The following is a 26,983-nucleotide window of genomic DNA, read 5'->3' as shown; positions in this document are numbered from 1 at the left end:
AGTTCCCAAAAGGCACCATCCCTGCTTTCCAAGAATGTTAATGGTGAATATATCTGTGCATACGTGTGCTTACAAACCCATATACCCACACCAGCAAAGGGACTCTTAATGTACATTCTCATCTATTTTACTTCAGTCTCTTTATGATCTGTGTGATTCAAAATGCAGAATCTGGAGCCAGACTGCCTGAGTTCAAATCTGAGCTCCACCCCTTATTAGTGGCATGGCAATGAATAGGTTTCTACATCTCAATTTCTTCCAGAAAATGTAGATAACTGTTGTACTATCTATATTAGTTATTTATTAGTATGTAGGAAATTACTCCAAAATCTAGCAGTTAAAAACAACAAACATTTATTATCTCACAATTTCTTTTTCTCAGCAGTCCAGTCGTGTTTAGCTTAGCCTCTAGCTCATGGTCTCTCAGCAGTCAACCTGTTGGCCTGGGATATGGTCTCATCCGAAGGGCTTACCTGAAGGAGGGGAAGATCTGCTTCCAGACTCATTCACATGGTTGTTGGCAGGCCTCAGTCCCTCTACACAGGGCTTCCTTACACTAGCTGGCTTTCCCCAGAGCAAGCAATGCAAAAGAGAGTAAGGGGAGAGCATCCAGGATTGCAGCCACAATCTTTTTTAAAACTTATGATTAGAAGTCACACCCCATCACTTCTGCAACAGTATATTTGTTAAAAATGAGTCACTAAATCTTGTTCACACTCAAGGGCATGAATCCCTGTAGATGGGGACTCTCTTAGAAGCTGCCTATCACAGTCTTCTATTTGACACCAACCCCCCCACCAGTGACTCACATTCCCTTCAATATGGAAAAAGACACACCCTCCAAAGGCCCCCAAAAGTTTCATCCAATGACAGCATCAACTCAATCCAGAATCTTGTTATGTAAGTCAGGCCCAGCTACAGATGACTCTCCTCACGTGTAGTTCTTGAGTATTGCTCTTCAGATGAAGATTCTAGACTTGTGAAACTGAAAATTTCCCTTCCCCACACACATCCAAAATATAGTAGTGAGATAGGCATTGGATAACCACTATACACATTCCCATTCACAGAGGGGTAAAGGGAGGCACAAGAGAGTCATGGTACATGGGAATCCTAAAATCTAGCCAGGAAAGTGTTGAAAGCTCCCCAATTAGGGCTCAAGGCCTGAGAATAATTCTTCATGGCTCTCAACTATGTCCTCTGAGCTTTTGGCTCTGTTCTTTGAGTCCTCTTTCCTTTTATCAATGAAAAGTACCACGTGTTTACAGCTGAACAGCTCTCCTAGTCTGCTTCCCAATAGAATTCTGAGGTACAAAGGCTTCCTCTGCCCTGTTTCTGTTTCCCTCCCAAGTCTTCATGTTTCTGTATATGTAACAGTTATAAGATCTTAATAAGTCTTCTGTGAATCTACTTGTGTTCACTCCATTAAAGAAAAGTCACATCTACAATTCTCTTCCAAGTTAGTCCTTCTCTATATTGGGCTAGTCTGAGGTGACTGATAGACAAGGGCCTTAAACTTCCCAGAGGTCCTGCTGTGTAACAGAGAGCACATGTGAGGCACACTCTTACCTGCTCTAAAGAGCCTTTTGTTTGGCTAACTAGTACACTGAGGCACTACATTTTATCTTTCTGAGGTCTTAAGAACACATCCTCAGCTTCATCTTTAGATTGTTTTCGTGACAGTACCCTCTATTTGATCTATGCTTAGAAGCTATTTCTTAATTTTAACATCATTTATCATTCATAGAGAATCATTATCAAAACGACCAAGTCCTGGCTCCTTTCCTTTCATCCCTCAATCCCTCTCCTCTCACAGTTTACTGTTATCAGGAAGAAGAAATGATACAGCATCTTTAACATTTTGCTTGCAAATCAGCCAATTCATTAGCCCTGTTTTCTATCTTCCACGTAACTACAGGCCACAGTATTCCTACTATTTCTGCCACTAAGTTAAGATCCTCCTCCTGTATTCTTTACTTTCCTGCAGTTTCTTACTCTCAGTGTCCTTAAAGCCCCTAACTCTATGAAGTGTTCAAGGTACTTTAAGCTTTCATTAATGTCCTCCTAAAGTCTTACATCCTCTCTAGCTTTTGCCCACCACCTGGTTCCAAAGCTACTCCACATTTTATGTATTTGTCATGGCAATATCTTCACTTCCAGGTGCCAGAATCCATATTTACCTGTTAATACCTAACAGCTTACCCCAAAACTCAAGACTTTAAACAATATTTATTATCTCAGTTTCTATGGTTAGGAATCTGGATGCAGCAAAGGTGGCTGTCTCTGGATCAATATATCCCATAAGGTCTCCCAGACAAGTTGCTGGTTTGGGTTGTTGTCTCATCTGAAGGCTTAACTGGGGTGGCAGGGTGGGGAATTTGCTTCCTGGTTCACACATGGATTTAATTGGCAAACTTCAGTTGCTTACTACATGGGCATCTCTACCTGGCATCTGACTTCTCCCATAGCAACCATCAGAGGGAGAAGAAGGAGAGAGAGGGAAGGGGAAAGGAAGAGGGGATAAAGGATGTGAGAGCCCAAGAGAAAATTCAAGAAGGAAGCCACAGTCTTTTATAATCTAATCTCAGTAATATCCCATTATCATATTCTATATCCCATGCTATATTCTATTAGAAGGAAATAACTATTCATTAGAAAGGAGTCTCTAAATACAGCCCATGCAGAAGGGGAAGTGTTCACACAAGAGCATGAATGTCATAGGTAGTGATTATTGGGGACAGTCTTAAAAGCTTTCTACCACACTATCTCACAGTCTCTATGAAAATGAACTGAGTTAAAATAGGAAGAATGCTTATAGTATGCACTATGTAGTGAGCTTTTATTCATACTATTGCTATTACTATGATCATCTTAAGCAGGACTTAGCAAACTTATTCTGTAAACAGCAAGTTACATCGAAGGGGCACATGCACCCCTATGTTTATAGTAGCGCTATCGACAATAGCCAAAGTATGGAAAGAGCCCAAATATCCATCAATGGATGAATGGACAAAGAAGATGTGGTGTGTGGTGTGTGTGTGTGTGTGTGTGTGTGTGTGTGTGTGTGTGTATATATATCTTTATATACACGTGGTGTGTATATATATATATATATATATATATATATATATATACATGCGTGTGTATATATATGTATATATATGTATATGTGTGTGTATATATATGTATATATGTATATATGTATGTATATATGTATATATATATACATACACACACACACACACAATGGAGTATTACTCAACAGTCAAAAAGAATGAAATCTTGCCATTTGCAACTACATGGATGGAACTAGAGGGTATTATGCTAAGCGAAATTAGTCAGAGAAAGACAAATATATGACTTCACTCAGATGAGGACTTTAAGATACAAAACAGATGAACATAAGGGAAAGGAAGCAAAATAATATAAAAACAGGGAGGAGGACAAAACATAAGAGACTCTTAAATATGGAGAACAAACAGAGGGTTACTGGAGGGGTTGTGGGAGGGGGGATGGGCCAAATGGGTAAGGGGCATTAAGGGAATCTACTCCTGAAATCATTTCTGTACCATATGCTAACTAACTTGCGTGTAAATTAAAAAAAAATAAAGAAAAAAGCAAGTTACAGAACATTGTAGACTTTGCAGACCACATACAGTCTGTGTTGCATATTCTTGTTCATGTATGTAGTTTCGTTTTCTTGTTGGTTGTTGTTTTACAATGCTTTAAAAAATGTTGAACCCATTCTTAGTTCAAGAGTTGTACAAAAAGAGGTCACAGGCTGTATTTAGCCCATGAACCATTGTTTGACAATTCTTCATATTAAGGCACATTTTTGAGGGCAACAAAGATTTTTATTCCTTATATTATAAAGTATGCCACAACCTATGCACTGATCTAACAAGCATGATGCCAGTTAGCAAAGGGACATTACCTCACATGCAAGGAAATGGCAGCCTATTCCTGTAAGAAATGCCACAATCTTTCCTTTAATGGGGGCAAGAAACAGAACCATATAAACTAAGTTGGAACTTGGGAGATTGGATATAAGTACTTAAGTTGAAACCTATCCAGTACACAGGGAGATCATACAACCTATGACTATAGAGAGTATCTGATCATGATTTCATGTTCAGTTATAAAGATAGGACGTCCAACAAAAATGCTTACAGCCCATATATGGCTTTGGTGTCAAAGAGAAGAGAAGAGCAAGAGGTACCACAGATAGGACTCTGTCAGTGGAGGACTAGAGCTTTAAGTCCCTCAATAGTCGATCCTGTAAGGCCCAATGTGATCTTTCCCAATGGGCTCCTCCACGATGGGGGGGTGGGGGGGGGGCGGGGATGATAAAATAAACTGTCAGCATTGAAATTAGGTGTTAAAAGGGGTCTGAGAAAGCAGGATACTCCCCCTGCTGGATTTAGGAACATGGAAGCATGTTAAAAAAAAAAATTTTTTTTTTAAAGGTTGCAGTATTTACCTATCATTCAAAAGAAATTTGAGCAGCCCTGCCATCTTTTATAATCACCTCCACCTTAATATCTTATAGAGACTTTAACTTTGCAATATTAACAAGGTAATAAGCATGAATATAATTTGTAAGCTGTAACTTGCTATAATAGGTTTTATCTTTTGTGCCAAATCTGATCTATTAGCAGTTGCTGCATGGGTTACAGTGCTAATAATGTTTCTGAGTACATGTCTGTGCCTAACCAGAGAAAGAGGAGATAAAGTATCCTGATCAATCAGGAATGCCTTCCAGGAGCATGGGAACACGCTAAATATCTGCCATCCAACTAATATGCAAATATGCACCATTTTTATCTCTTCCAATGGATCCATATTTTAAAACAATATTTTAGCATTTCAATCACAGATTCTACTACAAAGCAGCTTCCAGTTTGAGTATACTGATTTCAAACTTGACAGAGAATACTGACAACTTAAACTCAAAACACGTTCTGCTAGCCATCTCCCTATTTGAATTTAAATTTAACGTCATAATTACCAATGCAAATCATTAGGTCCTTTTTTTTTTTTTTTTTTTAACATGATAGCTTGTGGGGACTCGAAAGAATCATCTCAGGCAACCTTTACAAACATAGCTGGGTCTCTCACTTCTGGAACAGTTTTATCCCCAGATTTGTGTAATCATTTACTATGTGTCTGGAGTTGAGAAGGAGGTCAGAGTGAGAAGGAAGGAATAACATTCCTTCTGTCATGGACCATGAAAATGTCACTGGAGGAAATTATCTACCCATAGAATCCTTCATTCCATCATTCTATGAGTCTCAAGTAAAGCAGAGTCCGTACTATGCCATATCATGCTGACCATTATGTTGCAGAGAACTGATAGTGGAAGCTATGACCAGAATTACCTGTGTCTATTACATCAAGAGTATGTGACCACTGATGCAAAAGTTCAGGACAATGACAAGAATTTTCTTCTCAGTCCACCAAAGGCTCTTGTATGCCATCCTGGGGAATGGGTACTCTGGTATTCACCGGGACTAAGTCCTAAACACAATGGCTACTAATTCCATTTCCACATCTACTAGAAAAATGAAGCAGCCATCAGGATAGATAGACCTTTGCCGTACCTCTTCTGACTCTCCTGCTTATGTTTATCCACTACCAGGAAAATCCTTGCCTATCAAATCCTTAACAATTGAATAGATAATGTCAGCTATCAGATACCATTTACCAGCATATAAGAGATTAGATTTGTCATAGTAGCTAAAAAACAAAACAACAAAAACAACAACAAAACCTAATCTTTAAGTCAGCGTGCTGTTGAAAGATTATTATGTGCCACAAACTGGCTTAGTCAATGGCTGGATATGGCAATAGTTCGCACTCTTGACCACTTATTAGAAGCTCTTGGGAAGCTTTTGGAAAATATGGAGACCCAGGTCCTCCCTCACCATGAAATTCTGATTTGATTGGTCTGAGGGGAAATCTAGGCATTTTTTATTTTGAAGTCCTATGTGTTTCTAATGAGTAGCCTGGGATCAGAAACACAGGTCATACCCTGTTTTCCCACAGGGCTGGTTGTCAGAGTCAAGCAGCCCTCAGTTCTTATCCCACTCCACTTAAGAAGTGCAGGATATTAGGAATATTACCTAAACTTTCTGAGACTTTTTTTTAATCAGCTGCAAAATGGGAATACTAGCCATCTTGCTGCATCATAGTGAGGCTCACAGCAATAATGCATGCCAAGTGAATGACATAGTCCTTGGGCCACCAACAGTTTGGAATAAATCATGCTCTAGTATCAAAAAGTCTCTGTTGTATGGTTAATATCCAACCTTTGGGAGACCCAAAGGCAGTGGCAGGAATAGGAGGAAAAGAGAGCTTTTAATTGCTAGAAGCTAAAATTTAATTTCATTTCCATCATCATATGAAATGAGATCATCATATCATGTAAATTCCCAATTTTCCTCTAGGAACTTCCTCCATGTTGTTTACCATCCTTCAGCTAGATTGCTCCCGGCAAGGAAGAGAGTGAGAGAACATGAGTATAGACACATCTGCATTCCAACTGTGACTGTTGAGCTCTCTGGCATGTGTCCTGGAGCATGCTGCTTCTTTTCTCCCAGGCTCACTTCCTTAATTCTATAAAATCAGAACATTCATACCTACCTCCACATGCATGTTGTCAGAATTAACATCTCAGCATACATTTTGCAGCAAAGTAAACATTCCACGTATGCTGCTTATGTTACTATTGATATTATTTCCATAACAATTTACAGACTGTTCCTGATATCTACCCACTAGATTAATTTTTATCATAGTTTTTCTTCATGTTCACTCTACTTGGGTTTTAGTCATTAAAAACATGAACAGAGAAGGGAAGGCCTTACTGAGTGATTAATTTTCCACAAGCTCCATACACTCCTAGAAACGATTCTGAAACTCAGAGAAAATGGTTCCGATGTATTTGGGTGCATCAGCTAAAGCCATTCTGGATGATTGAGACCCACACCATCATCAAGCCTCCACTGCTTTGGCCTCCCTGCCAGTCCTCTGCAAACAATTCCCACTGATCCAACATGATCCTTCAGCATTAGCAACTTTGCTTTGAATGAAACCTACAGTTTAAAATTTAGATTTTATACGCAGAGGTGGCTGCATTAAGATTTCAGCCTGTAACTCTCTGGGCCTTTCATGAACACCCAGGTTGCATTAAAATTGTTGACTTTTGAATGCATCTGGTGTAAGCCCTCAGTGAATTCATTTTCAGTAGGCTATTTTAATATTTTACTGATTCTAGGTTCTGAGTTCTCTCACCACAGGATTTAAACAGATGCCCATTAGGAGATTCTGTGAGTGAACAAGAACCACTCTTATGCTTAACATTTCCTACATAAGGAAGGCTTCCATTCCCAAATTATGCTTTGATATGACTGTGAATCCATTCTATGAGGTTACTGAAACAGTAATTTCCACATAGCACTGGATATCAGGTTCTGCATGTGATTTATTAGCACATCTCACCAACAGACCATTGGTCCTCCTTAGAAAGGTCATCCTAGCGATTCTTTAGTGGCAGTGTCCAGCCCTGCAGGCAGAGCTCCTGAATTGAGGAGAGGCAATAGTATAAATAGGATGTGAAGAAGTGTATTTAAGAAACCTCTTATTTTTAGAATACAATCTTCAATGTAGTTTTACTAAATGTGCTTGATCATGTCCTTGACCGATGGTAATCTGTGGAAGATGGCCAATCTAGGGGCATAATTTCAAACCCTTAAGGAACATGTCTCCCAGTTTCTTGATTTTCCTATAGTTACGGACTGATTAAAAGTGACCTTTCAAACCTTGACTTCTAATTCCTAACCGTTTTGTGTATGGAGAACTTTATCTCCTGAATCCTAATTAACAGCATATCAGTAACTGTGTTCAAGTGGCCAAATAAAAGAAGTTCCCCCACTAGAAATGAGTACTATGCTTTGCACAGCCGTAATTAACGCTTACCTTCCAACTCTTTTAATTAGCATAACAGAAGCATGGAATTTTGTCATGGGAAGTGTTGTGGACTGAATGTTTGTGTCCTCCAAAAATTTATATATTAAAATCCTATCTTCCAATATGATGGCATTAGAAGGCACACCTTTAGCCTTTAGGAAGTGATTAGGTCAGAAGGGTGGAGCCCTCACATACGGCATTAGTGCCCTTATAATAAAGACCCCAGAGAGCTCTCTTGCCCTTTCCACCAAGTGATGACACAAGGACAAGATGAAAGTCTGTGAACCATGGTCCTCACCCAACACCAAATCTACTAGCACCTTGATCTTGGACTTCCCAGCCACAAAAACTATGAGAAATAATTTTTGTAGTTTAAGCCCCCAATCTATGATGTTTGTGTTATAGCAGCCTGTACAGACTAAGGACAGGAATTGACAGATGCACCATTTGGTTCAGCTTTATCATTTTTTAGATGGGAAAAATCAATGTTACGTGATATGAATAAAGACATACTGCTTGTGGTACCCAAAAAAGGGGCTGAACAACTAATGTTTTTACTCAAGAATCTCTTCATTTAAGGCTTTAGAGGCCCTTTGATTTTTTTTTTTTTTTTTTTTTGGTTTGGTTTAGTTGTGAATTAGTCTTTACCATTATAAAGCTTCTTAATTAAAAGCGACTTTGTTGCTCCAAAATTTTGCATAATTAAACACTGAAGGCAAGATTGTACACACCTCCATTTCTCATAATGTATATGTATAAAACTAGCAACTTTGGTGAGTCAGTTCTCTGACGAACACATTGTTTGAAATCTAGATACCCTCTTGACCATTGAAAAAGCATCTGAACTGGAGACAGAAGACCTGGGCTGAATTTTGTTCAGTTATCAGTTGGGAGCCCAAGGGGAAGTGCTTCCTTCTGAGGTTCAGTTTTCTCAAAGGGAACCATCTGCCTCCACAAATTTAGTCAAATTTTGAAATGGTACAATATATGTGAAAGTGCTTTGCAAGCCACATATAGAATGCTGCACATGTACAATTGTTGCTATAATCATAATCATCACTGTCAATTATTGCTGCATTAATATCATTGCTTCTGGTCTTTCAATAAGTACAATTCTGTGCTGAATGGATCATGGAATAAAGCCCTCAAGGTATTTAGAATCTGAAGCTAACAGAAAGAAGAAAATGGAAAATTACAAGGTAATAAGTGCTAAAATGATAACTGTGCGGGTAGATGATGGTGGTAGTAGAGAGCTCGGAAATATAGAGAACTATCTTAGATTCTCAGTCCTAACTGTAAAGGCACTTTTCTACAAATTCCATTTCAGAGTAAAATTTATATATGCTATGCACATTACATTTCTGTCATTCTTTTTTCCTTCCTTTCTGGGCACAGAAAATATATGGAACAGCAAGAAAACCAAAACCTCACCTCATGACATTCATGCCATCAACTCTACAACATGCTATGGAGGTTCTAAATATTTCAGATTTCTCTCAATGTCTTAGAAGAACCCCGTTCCCCCATACCTTTCCTCCTAATACCCACCACAGACATTTGTAAGGACTCAAGGATCAGGTCTTCCACCACCTATCCCAGCATCCCCTATGAATCTATGATTATTCTGTTCCCTTGTGCATCTAAATTCCTTAGTTGGAAAGCACTGTTCACATATGAAACTTGGGCTCCAGTACAAGCCCAACCCAGAGAAGCAGGCAGAGATAGAAGTAGGACCTATGGATATGGGCTCACCTAAGCACTGCTTCCAGACCCTCAGCTAATGCTTTCCGAAACAGAGATTTCAGTGACTCCGTTTGCTGATCGTTTGCCTAGAGGCCATGACCTAAGCGTATTTCTGGTTCCAAGTTCTCCAGATGTTCTTGATCCTGTTTGGAACGCACATGCCAGAAACCCTGGAAAGCAGCAGCCTTTTCACAAAAGTGGTTCTGACTTGGTGGCCAGATGGGAGCCATCTGTTAGAAAGTACCACCCTTCCCAAAGCCACCCTTTTTGCTAGCCACAGGGGCCTGCAGTCCACCCTTCCATGGTGGGGTTCTGACAAACCAAGACAAGCTTTCATGACTGTGGTCCCACAGAGAGCCCATGCAATCGTTAGACCCTTGTCAGGGCAAACTTGTTTTTGTTTTTGTTTTTCTCTAGAAAGCAAACTTCTTACCCTGACAGCTGAAGATCCCACTGGGTATTGTGATTTCTAAATGTTAACACTGGGGACATTTACTCCAGAATAACTCCTTTGTCTTAAAGAGAGCACTCTGCCAAAGCTACATACCTAAATCTCTCTTCAATTGCTGCCCCACCCTTATAATTCTAGGCTCCTTTCTCCAGATGACTCATGTGTTGTGTTGTGTCATGGAAAATACACTAGGCTGGAAGTCAAGAGTCTGGCTTTTGTGTTACTCACTTGTTGTGTGAGCTTGGGCAAGTCACAGAACCCCTTTTGGCCTCAGGTTTCCCATCTGTAAAATGAAAGAGTTAGGCTCAGTGACCTTTACCAATCTTGTGAGCTCTGAAACATGGAATTTTCGATGGCTTCTCATGCACATTCTCTGTTTGAAAGCTTCAGTTAGGTCCTGGACTCTGGCAGTCTCAGGACCCATCTAGCAAAACAGTCAAGAGAGGAAGAAGTCAGATTTTCAGAGCCAGTGACTTCATCTAGACCTGCCTTTTCTAGTTCTGGTAAGCTCCAACAGTGGGGGCAGCTGTCTACCATTTTCCACTCTTCTCTCAAGGGCATGAGAGTGACCTCCTTAACCCCTTACAGGGAGTAAATACACCATTCTGACCACTGGGTATAACAGCTGTTTGCCTCTCCCACTCCCCTGGCTCAGTAAGAGTTTATTTAAGTTGTTAAACACTTTTCTGTAAAAATACTTAGATATGTTTGACTGAGATAATGATTATGACAATTATTTAAACATAAGTTAGCTAATATTTTTCATAAATACTGTCAACTTACCTTCAACTTAACTTCACAGTGGGGAAAGATCTTTTCAGACTTCTATCTGTTTTGTCCCCAAATCAAACATTAGTTCTAGGCTATCTATAAAGTCTTGAGAACTTTTCAGCACTTTCATGTCATTTCTGGAATAGTTTTTTCATTATTATTCTTACACATGTTTACCATTCCTAAGATACCTGACACTAGGTTATAAAAAAAAAATATATATAGTTCTCATTCCACACATGTTCCATGTCTTCAAGAAATTGACTACCTAAAGAAATTATAAAATTATCAAAACAAATTTGTACACAAATGTAACCACATATCAAGATACAACGATTGTGTAAAATTCATAAGCAACATTAATTGTGCATTATTTGCAAAACATAAAGTTTAAAGTATTTGGGTACCTTGCAAAGTGGTGTTTGGATTTGGTAGTTATGTAAAGAATCCCCTTAGGTCTAGGATTATGCTGACCACATGGAACAAATCTCAGCCTGTGAGTCCTCTTTGGCCAAGCTGGCTCTCCTCTCACTCTGTTAAGGTTGTATCCATTTTGGGGGGTTGAGAAAGAAGAAAAGCAACACTGCAGAGACCCAGAGGGTTTCTCTTCCCCAGTGTCCCATGGAATTGACACCTATCCTTCAGCAGATGTTAAGTTTTGGCCTCAGAATGCATTCACCGTAGTTCACTATTAATCTCTCCCAGTTCTGGCTCTGAAGGAAACAAAACAGGTCTCCACAATCTGAGTCAAGTATTTTACAGAATTAGACTATTTGTTTTTTAATCCTTTCTTTGTATTCTTTTCCCATGAAATGAGTTTACCTGGTGTTTGATGTTCTAGTAACAATTTTCTCAGACTTTAAAGCATGTAATATATATGTAAATAATTATGTATACACATATGTGTGTGTGTGCGTGTGTGTGTCTGTGTGTGTGTGTGTGTGTAGCATGAAAATTTTCTTCCTGCTTATATGCTATTATCCCCTTGGTTTTTTGGCAACTTTTATACATAAGGCTCAGAGCTAATCCCAAATGCTTATACTTTAAGAATGTGCCTTAACAATTGTGTTAATTCTTTGAGTTGCTTGAGCTTCGTCTGAGAAACTTGGCAAATCATGGGACAGAATTTGAAGAATAGGCCAATGACAGTGATTGGTATTCTCAACTCCCTCCTTGGGTAATTTAACCACACACTATCAGTTGTGGAATGAGACATAAAATTATTCTTACTTCATATTTAAATTTCCCATATGATTGATGCATAGGTTGAAAGTTTCTTTTGAAGATTGTCAAGTTGAAAGCAAGAAATGTTTGTATTGTCTCTTCCTCTAGTTTCTAAGTGTTCACAGAAGGAAAATAATGTATTTAAACAAAGTTGACCTGTTTGTGTTGACTAGCTGTATTTGCAAGGCTGGATTCTAAGAACAAGCAGTATTATTTGGTGACTATTTACTTTATGCTCTTAAGGGCCAAGTACGTTAGAATATTTTACTTTGAACTTACACTCCATGTTACATGCTGCTGCTCAACCCCATGTATGGCACCACTAGCTTGAGTGGCTAGGTATATTCTCAGCCACATGAAAATCTAAAACTCATTTTCTGAATTGTTGTCATCAAGTAAACCAATAGACCTATGATTGGATCATTCTTTTAACTAATGCAATAGTCTGAAAACTAGAGTATGAGGAATTTCTCACATCCATAATGATGCTAAGTTATTCACTATAAAGAAGCTCTTGGAACCAATTCACTCAAACAGCAATTATTAATTGTTTATTTATTGACTCTTTGCCAGGCACTGTGCAAGGTACTTGGAACAGTGAATTATAAATGCTTCTTTACCCATCTCCAAGACAGGGGTAGATAAACAAGCGTTTGCAATACAGTGTGATACAGTTTCTGTTACAGAGACCAGAGAAGGGACTGGTCAGCTTTGTGGAATGCAGCTTTGTGGAAGCCAGCTTTGTGGAATGCAGAGAGAAGCCTCCTGAACAAGGTAATAGAAAAACTGAGTTATAAAGGAAGAGGAAAGGAAGAAGAGGAAGAATATTCTGAGCCTCAATGCAAAGTGAAGGAGGGGGAAGGAAGAGAGAGGAGTAAGTGAAAGAATTGCATAGGTGAAGAGGCTGAGTGAACAGATCTTGTGCTGTGATGAAGGGCATGAACAGCTAAATGGATGGTGTTGTGATGACCTCTGGAGTGTAGATCTGTAGAGGACAGTCAATAGCAAAAAACTGAAGCCTTGTGGCAGTCATCAGCACTGTTCACCAGTATGTTCACCCCTCTCTTCCTCTGGACACACAGCAGGCTCTCTTGTGGCTAGATGAGTTCCTGTAACTAGTTATGGCCATGAGTTGTGAGCACAAGGGTCAGGTCAAGGTCAGAGCACCTAGTTGCTGAGGTGGGACTCTCCATAGCTTTTTTTCCCTCTAGTAGAACAACCAGCAACATTTGACGTGGAGACACCCAGGTAGCCTGAGTCCCTAAATAGATTACAATGAACAAATCCTTGCTGTTGACCTGAGCTGTTCTTGATGCCTGAGTAATCTGTGGTGTGGTAAACACTTGAGAGTTGAGTGACACCATGGAAAAACCAAAAACCAATGTAAAGCCCACCCTAACTTATTCAAGAGGAGAGTGGCAGACAACAGTTGTATCATATCGGACCTCCCAGCTGAGGAGTTTGTACCTTCTGCTCAGAGCACTAGGACCGCTTTAAAGGAAAGTTTTAAACAGATCTGTATGCTAATATTGATCACTCTGACTGCAAAGTATAGGATAGATTGGAGAGGGCAACATAAAAATCTCAAATCCTTGAAATAGCAAAGACTTAATTAACTATTTCACCCCCACACTTCCATGAAACATCTGTTCTAGACCTTTTTCCTAAGGGTTGAGAGATCAGTAATGCCTTAGGAAAGTTGAGAAGTTCTATGGAGACATCTGCATATATTCAAAAAATATGTTAAAATTTAATGTCTAACATAACCTAAATGTCTTACAATAAAGTCAGATTACCAATCCAGTTTTACCGTATCTTCTTAATCCTTCTGATAAGAGCAAAACATACTTCTCTGAATCTTAAGCTAAAGAATGAGAGGCTAATTTCTTGGAAACTTGATTACCTTAGAGTCTGTGTAAGATGGTCTGAGGCCAAATTATTATGGAAAGAGCAAGCAAATTGAGCCAGAATACTTCATAATTTTCCTTCATTAGCAAGTTTTGCAGGCTTCACTGAATTTAATGAAAGAAGTCCCATGTAAATCAAGTCTATTCTCCCAGGGGAAATTTTTTTTCTAAGTTCTCTTGGACCTAAGTGTGGTTGAGTGTGTCAACATTCAAACATCAGAACATGTAGATTAATTAAACTCTTCTCTGGTTCCCCCTTCACTTCTCCAAATGTGTTTCAGGTTTTAGTACCATAATCCTCCCCATTGACAGGGCTCCCTCTGCATTGGTGACATGGCTAACAGCATAAATCTGACACTCTGAGACATATCTAGTCTATCTGCCTCATTTTACAAACAAGGTGAATGGGGTGGCAAATTATACTGAATATCTTCAGGAAATCTGGAAGAGGAAAAGGTCTTAGTCTTTCCACATTTACCATGAGATTACTCTAATACACCATCTGTTTTTGCTTTCTACTAAAGATCAGGTTAATGGTGTTTAATAACACCTGGATAGGTAGAATTCTAAATTAATCATTGAAAACATGAAACTTCAAAATTGTAAATTATTCAACACATGTAAACAAATAATAAAACCATTTATTTCTGGTCCAATTCATGGCTAGTTATCAAAAAGCATCAAGACCAGCATTTTCCAAACTGGGTTTCATGGAATACCAGTATTCCGTGAGGAAAGAGGGGATCAGACGAGTTTTAGAAAAATGGCTTAAACTATGTTAAAGGCTTTATCTTTAGTGTTTATTATTTTTTTTTAAATTTTATTTAAATCCAAGTTAGCTTAAATATAGTATAATAACGACTTCAGGAGTAGAATTTAGTGAGTCATCACCTACATATAACACCCAGTGCTCATCCCAAAAAATGTCCTTCTTAAAGCCCATCACCCATTTAGCCCCATCCCCCCCACCCAACACTCCCCCAAGCAACCCTCAATTTGTTCCATTTAAGAGTCTCTTATGGTTCACCTCCCTCCGTTTTTATCTTATTTTTTCTTCCCTTTCCAATATAGCTCAACTGTTTTGTTTCTTAAATTCCACTTATGAGTGAAATCATATATTTATCTTTCTGTGACTGACTTATATCGCTTGGCATAGCACACTCTAGTTCCATCTGTGTTGTTGCAAATGGCAAGGTTTCATTCTTTTTAATCAGCAAGTAATATTCCAGTGTGTGTGTGTGTGTGCGTGTGTGTGTGTGTGTGTGTGTGTGTGTGTCTTCTTGATCTATTCATCATCAATGAACATTTGGGTTCTTTTCATAATGTGGTTATTTATTGAATTTAGTGTTTATTCTGATCTCCCCTTCAAAGGAAATGCTTGACAAAATTAATCATAAGCTCATTGCTCCAAAAAAGTTAGCATTTAAGTTTTATCAAACATCTGAAAATGAGGACCTTTTTTTCCCCTATCACTTAAATAGTCAGATTTTTTCATTAAGTACAAATATATAAGACCACATGATGATGCCCTGCTAAAGCAAATCTAGACAAATGGCCTAACAATTCCAGAGTAAATAGAAGCAAATTAAGTAGTCTTCATCTCTATTCAAGATAAAGTAAGTTCTGAATCTCATATTCACTTGGTGCCTAAGTCCTACATGAGGTAATTACAATGTTGTCATCACAATATAAGCATACAGGTAAGAAAATAGTTGGATAATCACAGATTTTGCTTCTTTTGGTCATTAGAATATGGAGAATGTGAGAGCTGCAGGGAGCCATAGGTCAGTGAAAATCATCCAAGCCCCTTGCCTTACAGATGAAGCATGAGAGACCAGAGAGGCTATGGGACATATCTAAGGTCTTTTTCCTATTGAGGCAGCAACTTGGTTTTGCATTTGCCTGTGCTTTTTTTTTTTTTTTTTTTATTCATCATTTATTGATGAACCAAACATCTTCTGAGTTCTAGGCCACATACGAAGCACTGAAAACACAATGATGAGCACAAAGAGGTTTCCTGCCTTAGACGCTCATGATTCAGCGGTGTGCTGGAGCCAGCTGCTACTTGCTCGGAAGGGCCAATTGCTAAATTCTCAGGAATTCTATGAGCCAATTGTTGGACACACCCATTACTAAAAATCAAGTTATATAAACTTGCAATTAAATAAGCCATATTGACATTAAAGCCAGTAAGTACTCAAAACACAGTACTTGCTAATTATCTTACTACCTTTTTATATCTAGTATATGTGAATGGTGGGAAAACTAGACAACACAACCCTCTGACACAGCTCTTCGAAGTCCTCACTCAGTGACATCACACTGCTAGCTGGCAACCAGGGGAGCATTTAGACTATGGAAATTGGCAAATGTTACAAATTAGCAATTTATTTCCCCTAAGAACCGGTTGTTCAACATGTACCACCTCACCACTGCACTCAATTAAAGTATATAAAGCGCACTTTACCGTAGTGCGTAGTTTACAGTAGGACTAGGAATCCACATCGGCCCGATCTCACGCACTCTACCAAGTGAGTCTGTGAGACAGATTTTACAACTCATAGAAGACACAGACCAGTGTAAAACTAACTATAATCAAAAAAGTCCTCGTCCCAAGATGAACGGAGCAGGAAGCAACGAATTTTGCATTCAGCTGCAAGTACAAGCAGCAGCAGGGTGATGTGGATTTAGCAAATGCACCTCAACCTTACCGGATATACTGAAGATCCAAGGAAACTAAGACCGTGGTTCCCGTTATATTACTATCACTTTGCTTCTTACACCATACACTCCATATACCTGTCACTCTTTCGTTGAGGGACTCTGTACCAGACATGAAAACTTTCCCCAGAAAAGATTTGACATTATTTAAAGGTTAGGACTGGGGCGCCTGGGTGGCTCAGTCGGCTAAGCCTCTGACTTCAGCTCAGGTCACGATCTCACGCTCCCTGAGTTCGAGCCCGGCGTCGGGCTCTGGGCTGATGGCTCAGAGCCTGGAGCCTGCTTCCGACTCTGTGTCTCCCTCTCTCTCTGCCCCACCCCCGTTCATGCTCTGTCTCTCTCTGTCTCAAAAATAAAACGTTAAAAAAAAAATTAAAAAAAAAAATAAAGGTTAGGACTGATTTGGTTTGTGGTTTAATTAGCCATCTTTGGAAAATAGGTTATTGTTTAATTTTTTTTAATGTTTATACTTTGAGAGAGAGAGAGACAGAGAGAGAGACAGCGTGAGCAGGGGAGGGGTAGAGAGAGAGAGAGGGAGACACAGAAACCAAAGCAGGCTCCAGGCTCTGAGCTGTCAACACAGAGCCCCACACGGGGCTCGAACTCACGGACCATGAGATTATAACCTGAGGCAAAGTTGGTCACTCAACCAACTGAGCCGCCCAGGTGCCAATGGTTATCGTTTCCTTAAATCCATGGGAAGCATGAAGGCTCAGGGACAGAAATGGTTGAGGTTGGGTTCTAATGGGGTTGGCACTAAGCTGTGTGTCCTTGGCCAAGTCACCTATTCTCCCTGCAATTCTTTTTTCTTCATGTGTGAAATGAAGGCAAAATCTGTTATATTGAAGATGAAATAAGATAATGTATGTAAAACATGCCTCACAGTGGTTTCTCAATAAATGTTACTTCTCCTCCTTCAGCTTTCTGCCGCCCCAGTGGTCTACCTTTCCCGCCAACTTCTCCAGTGAGCTGTGCAGGCCTTTCGGGTGTCCTCCAGGCCTCAGCCATTCAGTCTTCCAGGTATGCTTGCATTTGCCTGGCTACCGTTTCCCCTCAGTTATCAGCTTAGTTTCACATCTCCTAACAAGTTGTCAGTAACACACTGGAAGCTCAGGTAGGTGCTCTGGCTCTTGGTCTCATTATAGAATGATCATCCATCAGAACGCAGATCAAACTTCATTGTTAACTCCTATCTACTTGTCTGGATCTTCCACAAGGTCAGCAACTGTCTTATTAACCATGGTATATGAAGAGCCTGGCACAGTGTTTAGCACATAGTAGGTTCTTCGAAAATATTTGCTAAGCAAATGAATGATTTTACTAAATCTTTTTAGACAGTTGGTTACATTTTTATATCCCTTTACTTCTTTGGCACCCAAGTCTCTATTTAAATTTTTTCCCTTCAGTCAACACATTTGTAAGCCCTGTTGTTGTTTCAATATTTCTTCTTCTAACAAATGATACTCATTTCCCACATTTTCTAACAAAATCTAAGTACCCAGTTCTTATCCTTAGTTATACCACAGAATCCATCGGAGGGACCATTCCACAGTCCCTCTGAGATGGATCAATATCAAAATTCCCACCAGTGACAGAAGGGATGTTGAAAAATCCTAAGTCTCCAGGTTAGTAAATTTGGCTTAAAATTGACATTGATCCTATGGGTTTGAGATAACTGAGTAGAGCAGAAACCTTCCGTGTGGCACCTGTGCGACTTTCTTCTGTGCATCTTTCTGCTCTCTTCTTGGCCTGAAACGGGTCCCAGGGTCTGCTCTCCCATTATTTTGTGCCTTCTCTTGCCCTGTGTTTGTCAGGTTCACAGCCATGCATCAGGTGGCCCTGACAATATGTAAGGGTCCCTTTACCATTTACAGAGGCAGCTTCTAATGTGGAGCCAGCAAGAGCAGTCAAGGATCTGAAATGAAGCCCATTTAGAGAGCACCCTCTACCCCGCCCTCCTCTCCGCCTTGTCCTTCCTGCACATCCCTGTTTAATACTTCTGATGCTTAGGGCTTTCTTTTTCACTCCCTCCAAATCCTTCCCATACTGTAAAGCCATTTCATTTGTATATAAAACCCTTTTCTTCCTAGCTGAAATAAAACATTTCCTTAGCAGTTGAACTAAAACTGCCCTTCTTTAAGACATTAGTGAATTCAATGGTCTCCATGCACCCTTTCTTTGGTATATTAATGATTACATTAGCACTCATTAAAAGAAATATTTTCTTTTTAGGTGTCCAAATATTGACATTCTGCAGCTTAATTGTTTTAAAATACTATTGGAATTCTCCTTTCAATCCTTAATGTTTGACTCATTAAGTCCATGAAGTGGAAATACATTTTGAACGTAAAACCTAAGTGTATGGAAATTAAATAAAACCTGACCCCAAAGAACCTCATGTCTAAATATGGAGAATCTGCTTTTTACGTACGTTTTCTTTTATATGGTAAAGCTGGATTGCACAGAAGGGCCATTCTGTCTCCTAATCGTGTTACGAAGAACAAGGCTAGTCTGAAATACTTTGGATTTGATGCTTAGATACATCTGTCTGCCACACCAAGATACATCAAAGAAAGGTCACGATGTGATATAACGTTTGGAACTGAGATTCCCATCAGATTTGCTACAAGAGCAGAGAGTCAGACTTTTATCGTCAAGCATCCACAGTACACTCCAGAAGGTAAGTCTTTGGGTGCTTCCAATGAGCTGAATTGTATTGCAATGAAACACCTGGCCATACTGATGAGAAAGATGCTATGCGTGTAGACACGCATAGGTAGAGCAGGCACAGATGTGTAGCATCTTTGGAACGGGCCAGATCTCTTTCACTACATTCACAGAAACAAATGTAACATTCACTAGGTGTTATGGTATCCTTTCTCTTAAATGTTTGTGACCGCCATCATGTACTCATGGAACAATCCTCAGGTGAATCAAATTTATACTTACCCTGTGGTTCTTACCTACATACAGACCATCAGTAGCTGGAGCTTCAGGCCCTGGTCACAAAGGCAGGACAAACAATTAGTTGGCTAGACCCCAGGATGAGACTGGAGGCTAATGGTCAAGAAGAACTGACAGAGTATGTGATGATGACCAGGTAAGAGTATGGATGAGCAGTACTAAAGGTCACAGGCAGGCAGTGCATCCAAAGTCATAGTTAATGCCCAGCAGATAAAATGTGGAGAGTCAGGGAATCTGGGTTTTAGTCCATCTCTGCCATTTGTTAGATATCTACCTCTGGGCAAGCCATTGAACTCTTCTGCACTCTGAGGGCCTCCCTTATAAAATACAGATGACAATATATATTGAAGGGTGCTGTTTTGAAACTTAAATAGAAATCAGGATACCAATAAAAGAATCCTGAGTGTTTTATGTGAACTAATTTATTTAATCTTTGCAATAACCCTATGAGGTAAGTACTATTATCATTCCAAGGTCACACAGCAGATAAGTGGCAGGGCTGGGGCTCACTGGCTCTAGACTCTACTCTCAAATAGGGGATCATGGGTATTATAAACTAACTCATTAATACTTTGCTTGTATATACTTACACAGCTACTAATAGATATCATTATTAAGTCCTGGCTAGGTATCAGCGACAGTACTCAGTGTTTTAATTTTGAGGTGGGTACTTTCAGGTCTCCATTCTAGAAATGGGGTAATTGAGGCTTAGATTGGTTAAGTAACTTTCCAGAGGTCACCTGGCTTTTATAGTGGAACAAAATGTGAACCTAGGTTTTCTTTTAATGCCCAAGTGTGCCTAGTCTCCTCTTGAGGTTACCCATGAAAGCCTCTCTCAATGTCCTTGTCCTCCCACTCACAGACTTCCATATATTGACACCTCTTCTTATGTTCTGATCACCAGTATCAGAGGAGAAGTAATCTCTTCCATTTAAGGCCAACATTCCTTCTTGTTCCTCTGATCTTTATGTGTCCTTCTGTGTGTCCTCAGTCTTTTCCTCTCTACCAACCTCACCTTTGCAGTGTGTAAGAGTACAGGCGTCACTGCTCAGTCCCCATCAGGTGTGAGTCAGTCTGCTTTTCTTCCTTTCTCTCCACCTCTCACCATGCTATCCTCCATTTCCTGTCAACCTCCTTCTCTCCTTTCCCATGAACCTCCAGTTCCCTCCTTGGCACCACATCTGGTTTCTTCCTGTCTTTCCTGCTCTACTCAAACTGCCCTTTCCCACCTCACCACTGGCTTCCTATCTACCAAACCAACAGGCATTTTCCAATCCTCATGCTATTGGCCCTCTCTAATATGTTCCGTGATGGCTCTAACAGTGCCTTACAGACCTACTTCCAACCTCTGCTCCCTCAAATTCCTTCTCCACATAGTGACCACACAAGTTTTACATGCATGCTGCTTCTCTCCTCCAGCTAGTCTCTCTTCCTAGCATGGCCTTCTCACCACTGCACCATTCCATCTACCACAGATTGTTTGATCTTAAATTCCAGCCGAGATATTTTTTTTTCTTCCTGGAAACATCCTCAGAATCAGCCCACCCTATGATTAGGTGCTCTTTCTCTGTGTCCTCATATCAATAGCTTTCTATATTGTCTTAAAATTACTTCTTCCCACATTGGACTCCCCACTGACCATATGCTCTTGAGGACAGGTACTTGCTCATCTTGGACTGGCTCCAGTCTCTTATCTTTTCATGGGGACAAGATAGTGTGATTAGTCATAATTCATGTTTTAGTTAATTTCATGTGTCTTCACCTTTGAAAAGAGACTATTTCTCTTATATATCTCATGGTATGTATACATTTGGACTCATTATCACAAACTGACATTCATTTCCACAACTTTTATCATTATTTTCCTTTGAGTAAATGTTAGTTTTCCTCTATTCATCATCTATTCTAAAGGCAGGCATGGTGGCTGCCTGACATATTGTAGATGACCGTGACTAGCTATTTTTTGGGTTTGCTGATACCCGTTCTCTTTTTCCTGGCAACAGCGCCTCAAAATGACTCCTCCCACTCAGGATGCAGTATTACCTAGTGAGACTGTTAAGTCCATATTTCCTACCCTTCTCAGATCTACCAACAGGATTGTGGCCCTAACCAACCGGTCACCCCCTAGAAGTTCAATTTGGGGAAGAGTGATACAGAAAGTGAGGGTGGTTAAAATTGATTTCATTTCAAGAAGAGATCTTTCTTCAGTCTTTGCCACCTGGATTCTCCTGAATTGCTCTGGCCTATGTCATCTCCAAGGCCAAAGAAACTTTTCCACTCATTTTACGGTCACCCCATAGCCTTCCAATACATTCCTTCTTTGTTCAAGGTAACCAGATGTTTCAGTTGCTTGCAAACACCCAACACTAAGTGATACATAGGCATTCAACAAATGTTCACTGAATGGTGATGAATATTTGAATCAAAGGAATGGTTTTCCCAACTTAAAAGGGACCTATAAATTCCTGGAAGCATGAAGTTTTGGAAGGAAGTACATTTGCTACAAAGATGATGAACACAGGAAGACCCCTGGGGCAGGAAGAAAGAGGATCTAAGTGGAGGGTGACAAAGGGACTTGGCTCAGACAAGAGGTGCCCTTCCCCTTTCTCTGGTTCTGAGTTCATAGAAGAGATAGATGAAGCTGAAGAAAAGAGCCGATGAGGGTGGTCAGACTGGAGGACTTTGATTTTTATTAGAGAAAGAGACAATTATGTACAGGGAGGAACATAAAGGGTTTTTAGGAGACAGGAAAAGTATCTGAAATGTCTAGGGAGGACACTAAGAAATCACAGATGATAAAGATGCCGGGTAGCCTGAAGACAAGTATCATAATCATAAGATTTAAACATCAGTGGTAAATCTTTATCATTGTAAGCATAGCAAAGATACTGCAAGGACTAACGCAAGTCTTAGTAATAACTAGCAAAAGTATTCTTTGAGAAAAGCAAAGCTATTCTCTTGTATTTCTTAGAGAGGCATCACAATTTGCAGGTAACCGACAGAATCCTACAGAGAGAAACTTTCATGGTGGCCTCTGCTATAATAAACTTGACCAGTTCTAGACTCTGCCTCCAACATAGTGACAAGACAGTAAGACTTAGCCATAATTCATATCTTAAAGAGTTTAAAAAAAAAAAAAAAACCTTTCAAAGGATGGCTGCTCCTAGCTTAGTACTGTCTATACAACATGTGTATTATCTTTGTGTCTGTTATTATAATCACATATTCAAATCTAGTACTTTTATCTTTTTTTCTTTTTAGGGCTCTTCAGTCAATGTTGCTTTTCTTTATTCATCATACATAATAAAGATGCTATGCAAGGAACAAAAAAGCAGCAGAATGTTTTCCCCAAAGAGAAGGCTTTTCAGATGTGCTCTGTAATTTGTCATCCAGAGGAAAGAGCGTATCATCACCACTTTAAAAAAATAAATGAATTACATCGACTTGATGCACAGCAGGCTCACAGATTTCACGGGGCCTTTGTATTGAACATATGCTCGCTCTCTTTGTCTCCTCTAAGATTATTGTGGGCATCCAGGAGATAAAACAGGCAGGAAAGCAGCAGACGTCACAGCAAACAGCCTGATAGGTCACCTCACTCATAAGGTACAGAGTCAGAAACCTACCTCCCAGACAGGAAATTAAGTACTTAGAGAACCCACCAATCCATTCATTTCATAGTCTGACTTTCTAGGACTTTTCTCCTCATTACCACTTCCTTTTTCAGAACGTTTCCTTCCCCACATGTCCTGGTAACATCAGATTATTAAATGAAAATATATATAGCTAAACAAATTCTGATCCTATGGAAACCCTCACAATGTGTAGAAGTGAAGGATCCTCACTTCCTTCTCTCTTTCCAGAAAGGCCTCTCCGTCAATGTAGCTTTACCTGTGGGTCTGTTACCAGTCCTGCACTTGCTTTGGCCTCACAGTCCTGCAACCTGGGGTTACTTCCATGACAAGCTACACACATTTCTTCATCCCCTGTGTGCCTAGCTATGCCTCCCAGCCCCCTGACTCCCTATCATTTCTTTACATGTGTGTGCTAACCATATTCTTTTCAAGTCTGCTCATTTTTACTACTTTCTGTTTCAGTACTATGCTTTGCCTTCTCTGGAGACATTGGTTTCCATTAATAAATGCCATGGTGCTTGAATTTCCACAAGCATACGTATGTGTGGACACATGTGGACATATATTTGTAAGCATATGTGCATTTGTTAAATATGTGTTCTTTTAACATATGCCTGTTTCTACTTATTGGGTGAAATTGGCTTTCTGTAAACTTGTTAAGAACAGAAAGGCTAAGATTAGATAAGATAGATGCCTGAAAGGTCCGATTTTTACTAACGGAAAATGGCCCAGTTCTTATTAAGGATGACGATTATTTTCATTTTTATTAATGGAGAGTAGACTGGTGCCAGGTAGCATTACGGCATCGCTGTCAGTAGGGCATTTTCAGAAAGAGATAGTTAGAGGTGGCAGCTAATTTGGAGTAACAGGAGCTTAAAGACAGGAGATCCGGTATGAAAGACGCAATTTTTCCACAGGTCTCCATTTTTATGGAAAATATGTTTTCTTAAAATACTAACTGCTATTTGTGAAATGCCAGCATATACCCTATATTGCATGTATGATCTTCAAACGAATCCTTCATGTTAGGTATTATTACTTTTCCTTCACTTGTGCGAAACTGGCATGTGTTAATTCAAGAGCTGGCACTTGTTTCTAAAGCTCAGTGAAATGCAGGCATCACTGAGTGAGAACTCTGAGAAATACTTTTCTTTTCAAATAGATACTTGTCTTTAATAAAAGTAGAGCCATTTACATAAAATGAACAAGTAATAAACATCTCTAACATATGTGTAAATAAGATTTCCAATGAATTAATTTCCTGGCTAGAATATTTAGGAGGGACAAATGTTCTGATCTAATGTGATACATGTGTATTCCCTCACCCATATATATGACATAATAATTCTTCATCACAACCAATGCCAGCCAGTCCATTCTTTATTCAACAAGATAACTGGGCTCTATAAACTTGTAACCAACACCCTCATTTGCTATCGTTAATATCAAAATGCAAGACAGGTCCTTCACCAAAAACTTCAAGTTTGAGCTGGGGAAGCTATTTTTAGACCAACTGGCTTGATTTAATTTTTTTTCTTTTATACTTGGTACAAGTTTCAGCTACACTCTAACTGATTGGGATGCATCCAATCCGTGTGCTACTTTTCAACATGCACACTAGAGGCTAATGACAACCGTGGAGAGCTGCCCTGAGACTCTCAAAGGGTCAATTTTTAGGCAAAATGCCTGCTCAAATGAGAGCCTGAGTAGGTTCTTTATCTGAAGTAGCAAGGAGGTTACATCAGAAAGCAGCCTAAGCCATCTCCAATTAAATGGAATTGTGTGTACATTGTTTGTAAATAAGGGAATCCTCACCATTTTTCTCCGGTTTAGTTACCAAAAAGATACACAGAGACAAATGCCCCATTATCCCTGTGGGCTTATACGGCACAATTATTGTATTTACCATTAAAAAAAATGCACCAGGGAGCGATGGTGAGAGGGGACTAGGGAATGGGAGGGGGAGCACAAAGATGTAGAAGGGGAAAGTGGAGGAGATTGGTGGGGGAGTGAGGGAGGGAAAGGAATAGAAAACCCAGGGTGCAAAAGGGTTGGCAGCTCTCTAGCTGCTGAAAGCACTTTGGGATTCAGTATGGAAAACAATACCCAGCACATTAAGAATATTAAGTAGCACTGTGATGACCTTTCAAAACTGTGGTGCAGTGTGTTGTAAAGTTCTCCAGGAATGCGTTCTCTCTCGCCCACCGATCCCTGTGTTTTATCTTCACCTCTGTGTGCATTCTGAACAAGTAACAAAAGAGGCAGTTACTTCAACTGAAAATAACATTGTGGCACATCAGTAGCATCTTCACCTTTTACTCAAAGGGTCTCTACTATCCCCCACCCATCGTGTCTTAACATCTTGGTGTGTGTGTGTGCCAGGGAAATAAAAGCCATCAAATGAAAAACAAGTCAATGTCTGTACTCATTAATCCAGTGTGGGTCCCTTAATGAAGGCTTGGAGGCGAAGTGGGAGAGGGGGCGGGGGGGGGGGGGGGGAGGAACACAGTGGGAAGCTTGCAAAGGATTTTGTTTATTAAAAAAAAAAAAAACCCTGAAACCTACTCTAGACACTGGAAATTTATATTGTGATCACTTAATATAGATGAGCCGGAAGTTCACCCAGGAGGAAGGAACAGATAAAAATATTAGCAGTATAAAAAGAATGATGTTAACTCAGTGGTAACAACTGACATTCTAGGGCACCTGCTTTGGGCTGGCCACTATTCTGAGGCACTTCGATTACTTTAGTCTTCACCCCATCCCTGTGCCTTTGCTACACATACTGTATCATTTTAGAGAGGAGGAAAAAAGAGGCAGAGACAGGCAAAGTCCAGTCCAGGGAGAGCCAGGCTTTTAACCTGAATCCTCTTACAGAACCAGCACTTTTTATCCACTATGCCACACCTAACATAGCATGTTTAAGTTTTAGCATTCCAACTCCTATTATATACACATACGGCTAATTATAAATGTATCTCTTCTATTAAGTTAAACAATGTTGGCAAGCCTTTTCTTGCATGCTTTCTCTGATGAAACAATGTGACAAGGAATTAAGAGAATAAAAGGTTAGAAATAAAACAAATTACTGTGATCTTTCAATAATACAGCTGCAGTTACTTAAAATTTTATCTTGGGTCTTTTCCTTCCTGCAGGCCATACAGTTCCAAATTAATCTAAAATGAAAGGGTTTTCTGACGCTACTATAACACGTAAGCACTTAACTTCCGTCTCGGCGAAAATGTTAGTTCCTCCTTATGGAGTCTTAAGGTTCATTTTAACTCTTCACCTCAACCTATCCGCCCTGCATCTCTCTAGATGCCTTTCTTTTGCCAGCAGAGAGAATGCAGCATTTTTTTCTTAGCTTCTATATGGTCAAAGCAAGTACTCAAAGTTATTCAGAGAAAGTCTTCCTATTTCCCACTAGAAATATGATTTCCCAAGCCTTGGCCAGTCCTAACAGAGAATAATGCGTTGCGCTTCAGAAAGAAGGTGTTAGAAAGACGCTGAGTCCTGCAGCTTAATGAAGAAAAGGGGGATGTATATACTAATATAAAGTGTACCTACAAAGAAAGATTTTGCTGGCCTCTAACTTCTGC

The 26,983-nt window shown here is 39.7% G+C and overlaps 1 protein-coding gene and 1 long non-coding RNA gene across 8 annotated transcripts in view; one reads left to right on the top strand and one right to left on the bottom strand.

Moving 5' to 3' along the window:
* Positions 1-17,799, top strand: part of LOC132663463 (uncharacterized) — an 80,449-nt gene extending 62,650 nt beyond the window's left edge. For all 3 annotated transcript variants that reach the window (XR_009603058.2, XR_009603057.2, XR_009603060.2), the window contains one exon: positions 17,706-17,799. This is a non-coding gene — a long non-coding RNA (uncharacterized LOC132663463). The remainder of the gene's footprint in view (positions 1-17,705) is intronic.
* Positions 1-26,983, bottom strand: part of ADAMTSL1 (ADAMTS like 1) — an 881,240-nt gene that overhangs the window by 780,741 nt on the left and 73,516 nt on the right. The window lies entirely within an intron of this gene.

Source organism: Panthera onca, chromosome D4 (genome assembly GCF_046562875.1).
Source record: "Panthera onca isolate mPanOnc1 chromosome D4, mPanOnc1 haplotype 2, whole genome shotgun sequence".
Classification (NCBI taxonomy): domain Eukaryota; kingdom Metazoa; phylum Chordata; class Mammalia; order Carnivora; family Felidae; genus Panthera; species Panthera onca.
This window is presented reverse-complemented; position numbering and strand designations above follow the sequence as displayed.